Raw genomic sequence first — 9,649 nt, 5'->3', positions numbered from 1 at the left:
ATGGAACAAATCAATCCTGTCCTGCTTATTTATAAAACCTTAACACCACTGGGGTGGGGGAGAATTAATGAGACCAGGCACAAGGAATGTGGAAATTTTCATTTCTAAACTGCTGGCACACAGATGCACATTAGTGTCTTGTGCTTTTTGAGGGCTCTGAAGAAATGAGTTTTCTGCCTCTTACAACTTTTGGTGGAGAACACGCATTTGCACATAATTACTCATCACAATAACTGGCAACCAGAAGAAGGATCCAGCAAAGAAGTCCACATTTTTTTAAGAGCAAGGATACATGCGCCCATAGAAGAGCACAATGATAGCTGAAAAGAATCAGAAAAGAATAACTATGTAACTAGTAACAGAAAAGATGTAGGAGCAGAAAAGATGCAGCAGACTTATAAGGTGCTTTATCTTCATGTTGCCTCTATGAAGTCAATATTTTCTGCATGTTACAAGATGAGGAAACTGAGTCTTCAAAGGTTCAAATGACCTGTTCAAAGAGGCACAACTCACAATAAAAAGAGTCACGATTTGAATTCAGGTCTATGTCTAAATCCCAAGTTCTTTCCATTTTTTCTAAGAATTTTTTTTTTCTGAGAATAGAAGAAATTTGATCTGTATTAAAAACCATAGTAACTCAGTATATTAATAAAAGATTTGATGTCTTCCAGCCACAGTAACATTTGCACATGCTATGTCCTTCTGCACTGGAACCCCCTTATATATAGCTGATGTCTTCAAAATTCCTTGAAGGCTGACCACTATCATCTTTGCCAGTGTTCACTACAAGGACACTGATACCTGTGCTGAGGGTACCATCTCCCAGTGCCTCAAATAATTAAACAATAGAGAAAAATATTACAGTAACCTGGTCTGAATACAGGAGCAAGAGCTCATATCTCTTTCCTTTAATCTATTTGGAGTCTTAGAAGATGAACTTAAGAAGTATGTGCTCAGATTTTTGTCATTAATGATAAGCTGTTTGGAATGTTAATGATGGCATGTCAGACCCAAGGTAGGGAGATGGAATTTTCCATTACTAAGGTCATTATTTATTATGTTTAGTGCCTTGAACACTGTGGGTATTTAGTATATGTGACAAAGTGAGTCCAGGGGAAGGGCATTTGAAAAATAGAGAAATGCCTACTTTTAGGATCATCGTTAGCCCTGCAATCGAAGACTTCTGCCCCTAGCCTCCTGTGGTATGGACCCTGGGCTTTGGAGTACCTTCCTCGACATTTTCTAGTCCTCTCCAGTGCCTAGGAACAGGTGGAGCCCACAGCACCATCCAACAAGACTTTCAATGCCAAGACAGAGATCCACATGGACCTCAGCCAAACAGCTAGCCCATATGTGGGGTCAACTAGGTGCCTCTAGGAGCTCTGAGGCTGCCACCAATGGGGTCATCTCAGGACTTCCAGAAGCTGACCTGGCAAGCTAATCACTCCCATTTACTGGTGTGGGATTTCTTTGGCAGGACCACATGGGATCAGGTTTCCAGAATGAGGCTGACACACTGACTTGGAGTGACTCAAATTGTATGTATCAATAGGGGCTCCACAAAATGAATTTTTCCAGAGCTTCACATATTTTAGAGTGATCCTACTTGACTTCAGAGAGTGAGCCACTCATAACAATTGATTTTTCCTAGGGAAGTTCTTTACCTGATGACTTGTAGTCCAACATAACATTATTTTAAGCTCCCTTAGAACAGGAATCATGATTCTTACCCCTCACGGCTCCCCAGAGGCTGGCACAGTGCTAAGCATATCATAGACATAAAAAAATACTTGGTTGATATTGAAATCTCTTCCACCTGTCCATCCATCCATCCATCCATCCATCCATCCATTCATCTTTTCAATAATTGTTTCTTCCAATATATAATTTCCTGTTTACAGGACAGGTGGATTCCCAGAGTTTCAAAAGCACAGTGGATTGGAGATGAATAATGTTACTAAAAACCCACTCTTAGAAAGATGTGTGGATGAATAAGGACTGAAAATAAGAAAAAATTGCACTGAAGGAGGACTACTGAGTAAATGTCTCTAAGATTAAAACTTTCATGTAGGAGGAAAATCTTATGAAAGCTTCAAGTAAAACAACATTGTCATTTGGCCAGAGTGATGAAAACAGAGAAGCAGAGCAAATGATTTTAATCTCTCTGGGAAAAGTGCACTTTGCTCAACAAGGTGACAGGAATACAAAGTGTGTCTGATTATCTTTTTATAATTGAGAAAATATAAAATGTTATTATCCTACTATAGCTGTATTTGAAAATATAATTTAGCATTTTTTTCCTGAACATAACAGATGAGGATTTCTGTGTTGTGCTGCTGTAGTCATTTGTAAGAAACACATGAACCACCTTTAGGAAGGAGGATTTATTGAAAGGTATATATTTACCCTACTTGGCACTAGGAAACTTAAAAACAGAGAATGGAGGCAGCTTTAGGGGCCAACTTTCTTTTTCTCTTTCTTTCTCCCTCCCTCTTTCCCTCTCTCTCCCTCTTTCCCTCTCTCTCCCTCTTTCCCTCTCTCTCCCTCTTTCCCTCTCTCTCCTTCTCCTATCACTCTTGAAAGGTGGAGCCATCTCAAGGTTTACCAACCAACCTAAGGATGAGGTAAGGCTGTGTCAGGTAACTACCCTAAACCAACAGGAGAGTCACTTGTGCCCAGAGAATAGCTGTTTGCTCTTAAGGGAAGGTTGGATGCTAAATCAGACATATAAACTATAAATGCAAATATTTAGGGAAAGTATTAAAGGAAAATAATTATAAAGTTCCTGCAGTCCTACCACCCAGAGATAACTGCTGTAAATAATGAAGGACATTTCATTCAAGACTCAATATAGTCATGTATATTCTCAATATTTTTTACCAATTTTGGATGTGATTCTATTTTATAGCTTATCTTTTACAGATATATATCACTAAATAGACACCGAAATTCTGTTATTTAATGGCTAGTTCATGGTTATTGAATGAATGCACCATAATTTATTTACTCAATCCCCTTTTGTTCAATTTTATATTAATTTCTTATTTTTTTAAATGAAGCTACAGTGAACAAGTCTGTAGCTAAGACTGTGTGTGTGTGTGTGTGTGTGCACAATTTCCTTGGAATACATCTCTGAACTGGAATTTCTGTGAATTTTTGGTCGAAAAGGCTGAACTTTTAAAATTAATGGTGTTGCAAATGCTTCCATTTTTACGGAAATAATTATGCCAATGAAGCTCTTGCGTGCTAAGTGTGCGGTGCCTCTTTCATTGTACTCTGTGAACACCAGATATTATGCTTTTCTCTTTATTTTCCATTTTCACTGTTACAACAGCTTACCTTCCATTACTTATGCCCTTGCACTTTTAGTCAGTTTGACTGATCCTTTAAGGATAAATATTTCCCTATAAATTGACCACTTTTCAAGTTTGACTGAGAACACAGAGAGATTAGACTCACGGGATTCCTAATCTTCTATGTTAGTTCTAATGCCTCAGTATTTGCGTGGGTCTCAGCATTTACCCATTTCAATTATTAAGTGAATGGACCCTCTTTACCAAGGGCAATTGTTCTACATAATAGCATGCACTTAAATTATGTTTTAGTCTAAAACAAAGTGCACAGAGGGTAGTTTGTGTTTGTTTGTTTGGTTGGTTAGTTGGTTGATTGGTTGGTTGATGGGAGAAGAAAATCTATAATTCCTCTAGAGCATTCTTTTAATCAAACTGTTAGGATGCTGATGGCTGACTAAGTCAGGACTCTGTTGCAAATCTTCTGAAGACATAAAAAGACTTTCTGGTAAGAGAGAAGGCTGGGTGCTTCCTCTCTTCTCAAAATTTTTTTGTTGTTGTTATAATTCATTATTTTTCTTGGATGGATCAGATCTTTTAGGAAAGATGTGACTGTTTAAGTAATTGCTTACTTCTGCACACTCCTCCAGGTTCAAGGGCAGAGCAATTCAATTGCACAGTAACACTCCACTTCCAAATGAGTGTGAGTCCCATCAGTATGCTCCATTCTTCTGGTCTTTGCCACGAGTTTTCCACACTAGAACCAGTCTCTGGATTCCTCTCCATCTGATCTCATTTGCTTCTTATTAAACCCAGAGCTCTTTTGAAAATACTTTAATAAGTACCTTTGATCTCTCCATGTTTTTCAAGGATTTCTCAGTTTTTTCCAAACACTCAGCTGACAGATTTCTGGGAGCAGCCAGTCCCACTTGGAGACACTTTAAGCTGATAATAACATCTGAACACCCAGGGAAAAGGCCTTTGCAAGGAGCTTTGTTAGCGTGGGTGGCTGGGAGTCACATTTGTCCCGGTCTTCCTTCCTCTGAAGGTGAGTCAGGGAAGATAGGACTTTCAAACCTCCACTCCTTGCTTCCTGCAAATGAAAATGTTTTCTCAGAAGCAATGTACTTTCATAAAAGTATAAGCAACTTGAAGGTGCCTCTCAGTTCATGCTCTCCCAAGTGTGTTTCTTTCTTATCACAACAGCCCTTCTTGACTTCTCTCCAAATTTCTGGGTGAACACCCTGAAGCCATTGGACCTTTCTATCTCTGCAGAAGCACTGTTGACTTCTCTGTGGCTAAGAGTGAAGATGCAGACCCCTGCTCACATTCCTGTGGAGATTAAAAGTCTCTCTGAAATAGGGAAATGCATTGTGGGAGAGAGGCAAGCCTCCTGGCTTCTGGACCCAGCTCTGTCTTCAGCTTGCTTTGTGTCTTTGAGGAGATCATTAAGCATTTTGGGTTTCCAGATTCCTTATTTGTAAAAGCATTAGAAATTTTCATATCTTCCCAAGGATGAATTAAATTATTTTAACCAGGAAGGAATAATACATTTGATCTGAAAAAATGTTTAATGTGGCAATGTATTTTTGGATTTGGAAAATAACATTGGGAAACATTTGGGTACTTCCTTCGAGTATAATTTATGCAAAGTAAAGCTTGGTAGCATAGTTTCTGTGGTGACGCATAGGTTTTAAAAGGCTGAGCAGTTACTGGCTAGCCATGCTACACTGGAGTGCAATGGCTTTAAGGACAGATTTGGAGTCTGAGGGAGTTGCAGTAGCTCCTTGGCTCTATCACATGATCGTGAGTAAATTCCCCTTGCTCTTTTCAGTTACAGATTCTTAATTTAAAAAAAAAAAATTATATAAGCGTGGCTCAATATTTTTTTAAAAAACCACATATTTTAAAAATATTTTCTGGGAAAAAAAAGTAAAAACCAAAAATCAAACCAAAACAAAACCCCAGGATAATAATTACTGTTCATTTTGACTATTACTGTTTCTTCATACTTTGGAACATCAGAGACAAAGTACACGAAGTGCTTTACTTAGTAGCTGGCACGAAGCTAACTCTTACTGATTATCATTAATATTATTAGTACTTGCAGATCTAAAAGTTATTGTGTACACTGAACCCTCACCATTTAACTTGATCAGTTTCTTCCTTGCTTTTCGGAAGGATGGATTTCAGTGCCTTTCTTTTGCAAATTTTTTTCAATCTATTCAATATGAATACTCAGTATATTTCAGTGTATACAATGTATACAAAACTTCAAATGCTAAAGTATTTCTCTGGTCCATTCTTCAAACACTTGTATTAAATATTTCCAACTTATTTTGAAAAAAAAATCAATCCCAGTTTACAGAAATCCTTTATAAAAATGTTTATTTTCATTGCAAGTCACTTGGGTTACTTTAATAAATAGTTCTTTAAAAGCTCAAACATTTTTGAAAGCTGATTTCAAATAGCAAAGAGAAAACACATACTGCCATGCCAATATACTTCCTTAAAATTTTAAATCAGCTTTGTCCCCAAATTTCAGAATTTAGTTACTCTGTGTATTTAAACACAGTTGTATAGTTTGAAAGCTATGATTCTGTATCAGTAGAGTATCACAACTTATTTCAACATAATTATGAAATGTGTGCAGCATATCCAATTTCAAGGGCATCTCTGCTTCACAGCTTCTTATTAGAACATTGTGTTTCACCAAATTTGTGCTGTATTATCATTGGAAAAACATAATTTTATCTTCAGTGTCAAATGTTTCAACTGAATTTACATTCACAGTAATATCAGATCTTTCTCTCTCAAGAGAATGAGTTCCTGAAAAATTGTGTGGAGTATTTGATAACGGACATAAAACTTGCATGATTTAACTGTGAATTTCTTTTACTCACGAAGTCACATGCTAACAGCCATTGGTTTATTTTGAATTCATGCACAAAAAAATCCTGGAATAAATAATACATGAAAGTGATTTAGAATAGCCATTTGACCTAAATGAGAAGTCTTATCTCATAGAATGATACGAAGGGTACTTTCTTTGGCTGTAAATAGGGCACAGTTGTTATAAACTAGTTACTAACTTTTGAAATAATTACTAGAGTTTCTCCAGCAGATTGTGTCTTCTGGTTTTCTTGGGGTCGATTATATCACTGTGACCCCAAGATAGATGGCAAATGTCAGAAAACATTTTGTACACATTACATGTTCATAATGAACGCTCTTGAGTAATCAAAATTCACCTCTCATTTTTCAATAAACACATTCTTCCTTTTTTAAACTTATTGCTGCTTGAAGTGTTTACTGCAAAATAAAAAAGCATTGTCAAACAATAAAATAAATGGCTGTCAATTTTACACTGTACAATAAATACAAAACAACAGGACCCGAACTGTTTAAACTGCACCCTTCCTGCTTCACAAGCAGGACTGCTCTGCCTTTATTTCCTCAACTGATTTCACATGTACCTAAACTATAACTGACCACATTTTCGTATTCACAGTCACCTTGCTGACTGTGACCAGGTGGCTTCATCTATTTTCCAGCCTTCACAGCTGGTCACAGTACAACTGATTGTCACCCTAGGTGGCCAACAACAGTAGAGTGTGAATATCCCCATAACAATCTGAGGCTGGAAGGAGTCAGCTGTACCTCACAATTCATCTCTGAGCACACTTCCTCTTATCAGCAAGCTGGTTTTGAAAGAGAAGTATTAAGGTCATCTCTCAGATTTAGCCATATATGAAAATAAGAACCCTGTGCCCCACAAATATGTCTCACCCACTGCTCGATGAGACCATGGTGGAAGCTGGAAGAACAAAGGGGAGTCCTGCCCATGGTTTAAACCTTGTTCTCAAGCAAATATGATAGTCAAATTTTATTGTACAATGAAAAGTCTGGATCAGATACTAAACCAGATGGGAAACCAGGGCAATACTCAAAAACTAGTGTTATTCTGGGCTCATGATTACAACACAGAGTCATTTCAAAACTATCTGGACTTATTCTTTCTGGTTCAAGAAGAGTAATGACTTATAGGTAGAGGCGACTGGAAAATGGATTTTAAATGAATACCAGGAAGAGTTTCTCAAAATGGCACCAGCGGTAGAGAAATTGTCATCACTGGAAGTGTTCAGTCTGAGCATGGATGTTACAGAGATGGCTGCAGTTGGACAAGATGAAGTCCAAGGCTCCCTTCTAAGGACTTCACGATTTTGGATCCATGTACTGTTATGAGTAGATCTTAAAGGGGGAAGACTCACAGCCCTGAGAATGTTGGAATTGTTTCAGCAGATGTAAAAAGAATGGGGAAAAAACTACTTCCATGAGTTTATATATTCTTCCAAAGACTTTTAATGAGTTTATATATATTGAGAGAATCTGATCATCCTTAGAGTAGCTGCAGAAAAGAATAGACTATTGCTTGAAAGGGATCTTAGGAGGAGGTCACCGAATCTAGCTTTGACTGCTATTCACAAAGCTTGCCACATAATTGATACACAAGAATCTTTTGGAAATATTAAGCTTTCTGAAGATCTATATAATGAGGGTTGTATTACCTGCTTGATTCCAGATAGACCAACAATGTCCATCAGCTAATACTGGAAAGAAGAGAATGCCAGGTACTTGTCTTCTTGTGAGATAATATGGAAGTGCTGTGTAACTACTGGGAAGATGAGTGGATATAAAATAAAAGCCTTTTTTGTACCGTGTTTAGAGTTTCCTGATACTGTTGTTTGCATTAATTTGTGATGGAATCACTTTCATTAATCATCATGTTCTTGAAAGATAAATCTCATGGAGTGATTCTCCCAGTGAATGACCACATTCTTGTTTCTTGACAGAGAACTTTTATGTAAATCTCAGAGCAATTGGTAAATGGCAGTTCTTTTTAACCTGAAAGCTCCCCAGTCCTTACTATCCTCCACAGTTCTTTTTATCTACCTGTGAAGGCCTAGGCAATAAGCAGTGGAATATAATTTTTTCACTGTAATTACTGATTAATTTGAAACTGCAGCTGGTGAAGCATAAGGCATTGCTCCTACAAATAAAGCCTTAGGTCCTGGGGGAAAAAACAGGCTCTAAATATCCATCAGAGCTCTGCATTTACAAGCTTTGTGACTTTAGACAAGTTATGTAAGTTCTTTCGAACCTGTTTCCCCATTTATAACATGGGGATAATAATGATTTGCAGAGTTGTTGAAGATTACAGGAGATATGTAATATTGAGGGCTTAGCAGGTCCTGAAGTGCTCCACGATGTTGTTCCCCTCCAACTACATTTCCCCAACTGGAAACGTTGGGGAAATTTTCACTGTGGAAGAGAATTCAATTTCATAAACATGTTTACAGTTTACTCTATGCCCCAGGCACTGCTACAGGCATCTTGGGGAAGAGATGGAGATTGCTTAACTGCCTAGAAAGTGTTTCTTGCCCTCCAGAAAAGGAATAGTGAATAGCCCAGTATGGTTCTTAGGTACGTGCATGTGTAGCAGACGAGACTGGAACGTCATAAGTGTGAGGCTATGGAGAAGAAAGTTGCCCCTATATACAGGGGGAGGGGGTTAAAGGTCAGTGATTCCATCTCTGGAACAAAACAGTGTGTTAGATGAGCAGCCAGTTAATCCTCAAGTAACCCTCTTACAGGACACAACTAAAAGGTGACAGTTACAATTACGCTACAAGTGCAGAAGGTGTGTCTCAGAACAATTTGCAGACTTCCACTGCAGAGCCTAACTACAAGACTTAGCTAACAGGTCCTGTAGGGAGGGCACCTTTTCTGTGAGTGATTGAGCAGGAACAGGACAGCCCAGTGGTCCAACTACAGGCTTCAGTTCACACTCCTGAGTTATCATTGCTTGGGGACATGTAGGAAGCTGCTTCGTCTCAACATTTCACCATCTGTGGGATGGAGTTGTCATTTTAACCAGCACATAGGGGAGTTCAGGGGATTACTACACTGCTTGGCGTCAACGGTTTGAAGAAAGTCTGCTGTTTTTTAGAAGCAAGAGGCTATAAAGCAACACAATAATTTATTTTGATTTTACATCTGTACAGTTGATTCTCATTATCCACGGATTTCATATTTACAAATTTGCCTACTCTCTAAAATTTATTTGTAACTTCCAAATAAATATTTGCGGTACTTTCACAGTCATTCGCAGCTGTGTTCTGAGTGCCAAAAAAATTTGAATAGCCCTACACATGCATTCCCAGCTGAGGTTGGACAAGGCGATGCTCTGCCTTCTTATTTCAACTCTCAAATTGTTAATGTGTCCTTTCCACGGTCCATTTAATGTCATGCTTTTAGCATTTTGTACTTTTTGTTGGTGATTTCATCTGTTTCAAATG

This window comes from Camelus bactrianus, chromosome 21, assembly GCF_048773025.1.
Source record: "Camelus bactrianus isolate YW-2024 breed Bactrian camel chromosome 21, ASM4877302v1, whole genome shotgun sequence".
Lineage (NCBI taxonomy): Eukaryota > Metazoa > Chordata > Mammalia > Artiodactyla > Camelidae > Camelus > Camelus bactrianus.
This window is presented reverse-complemented; position numbering follows the sequence as displayed.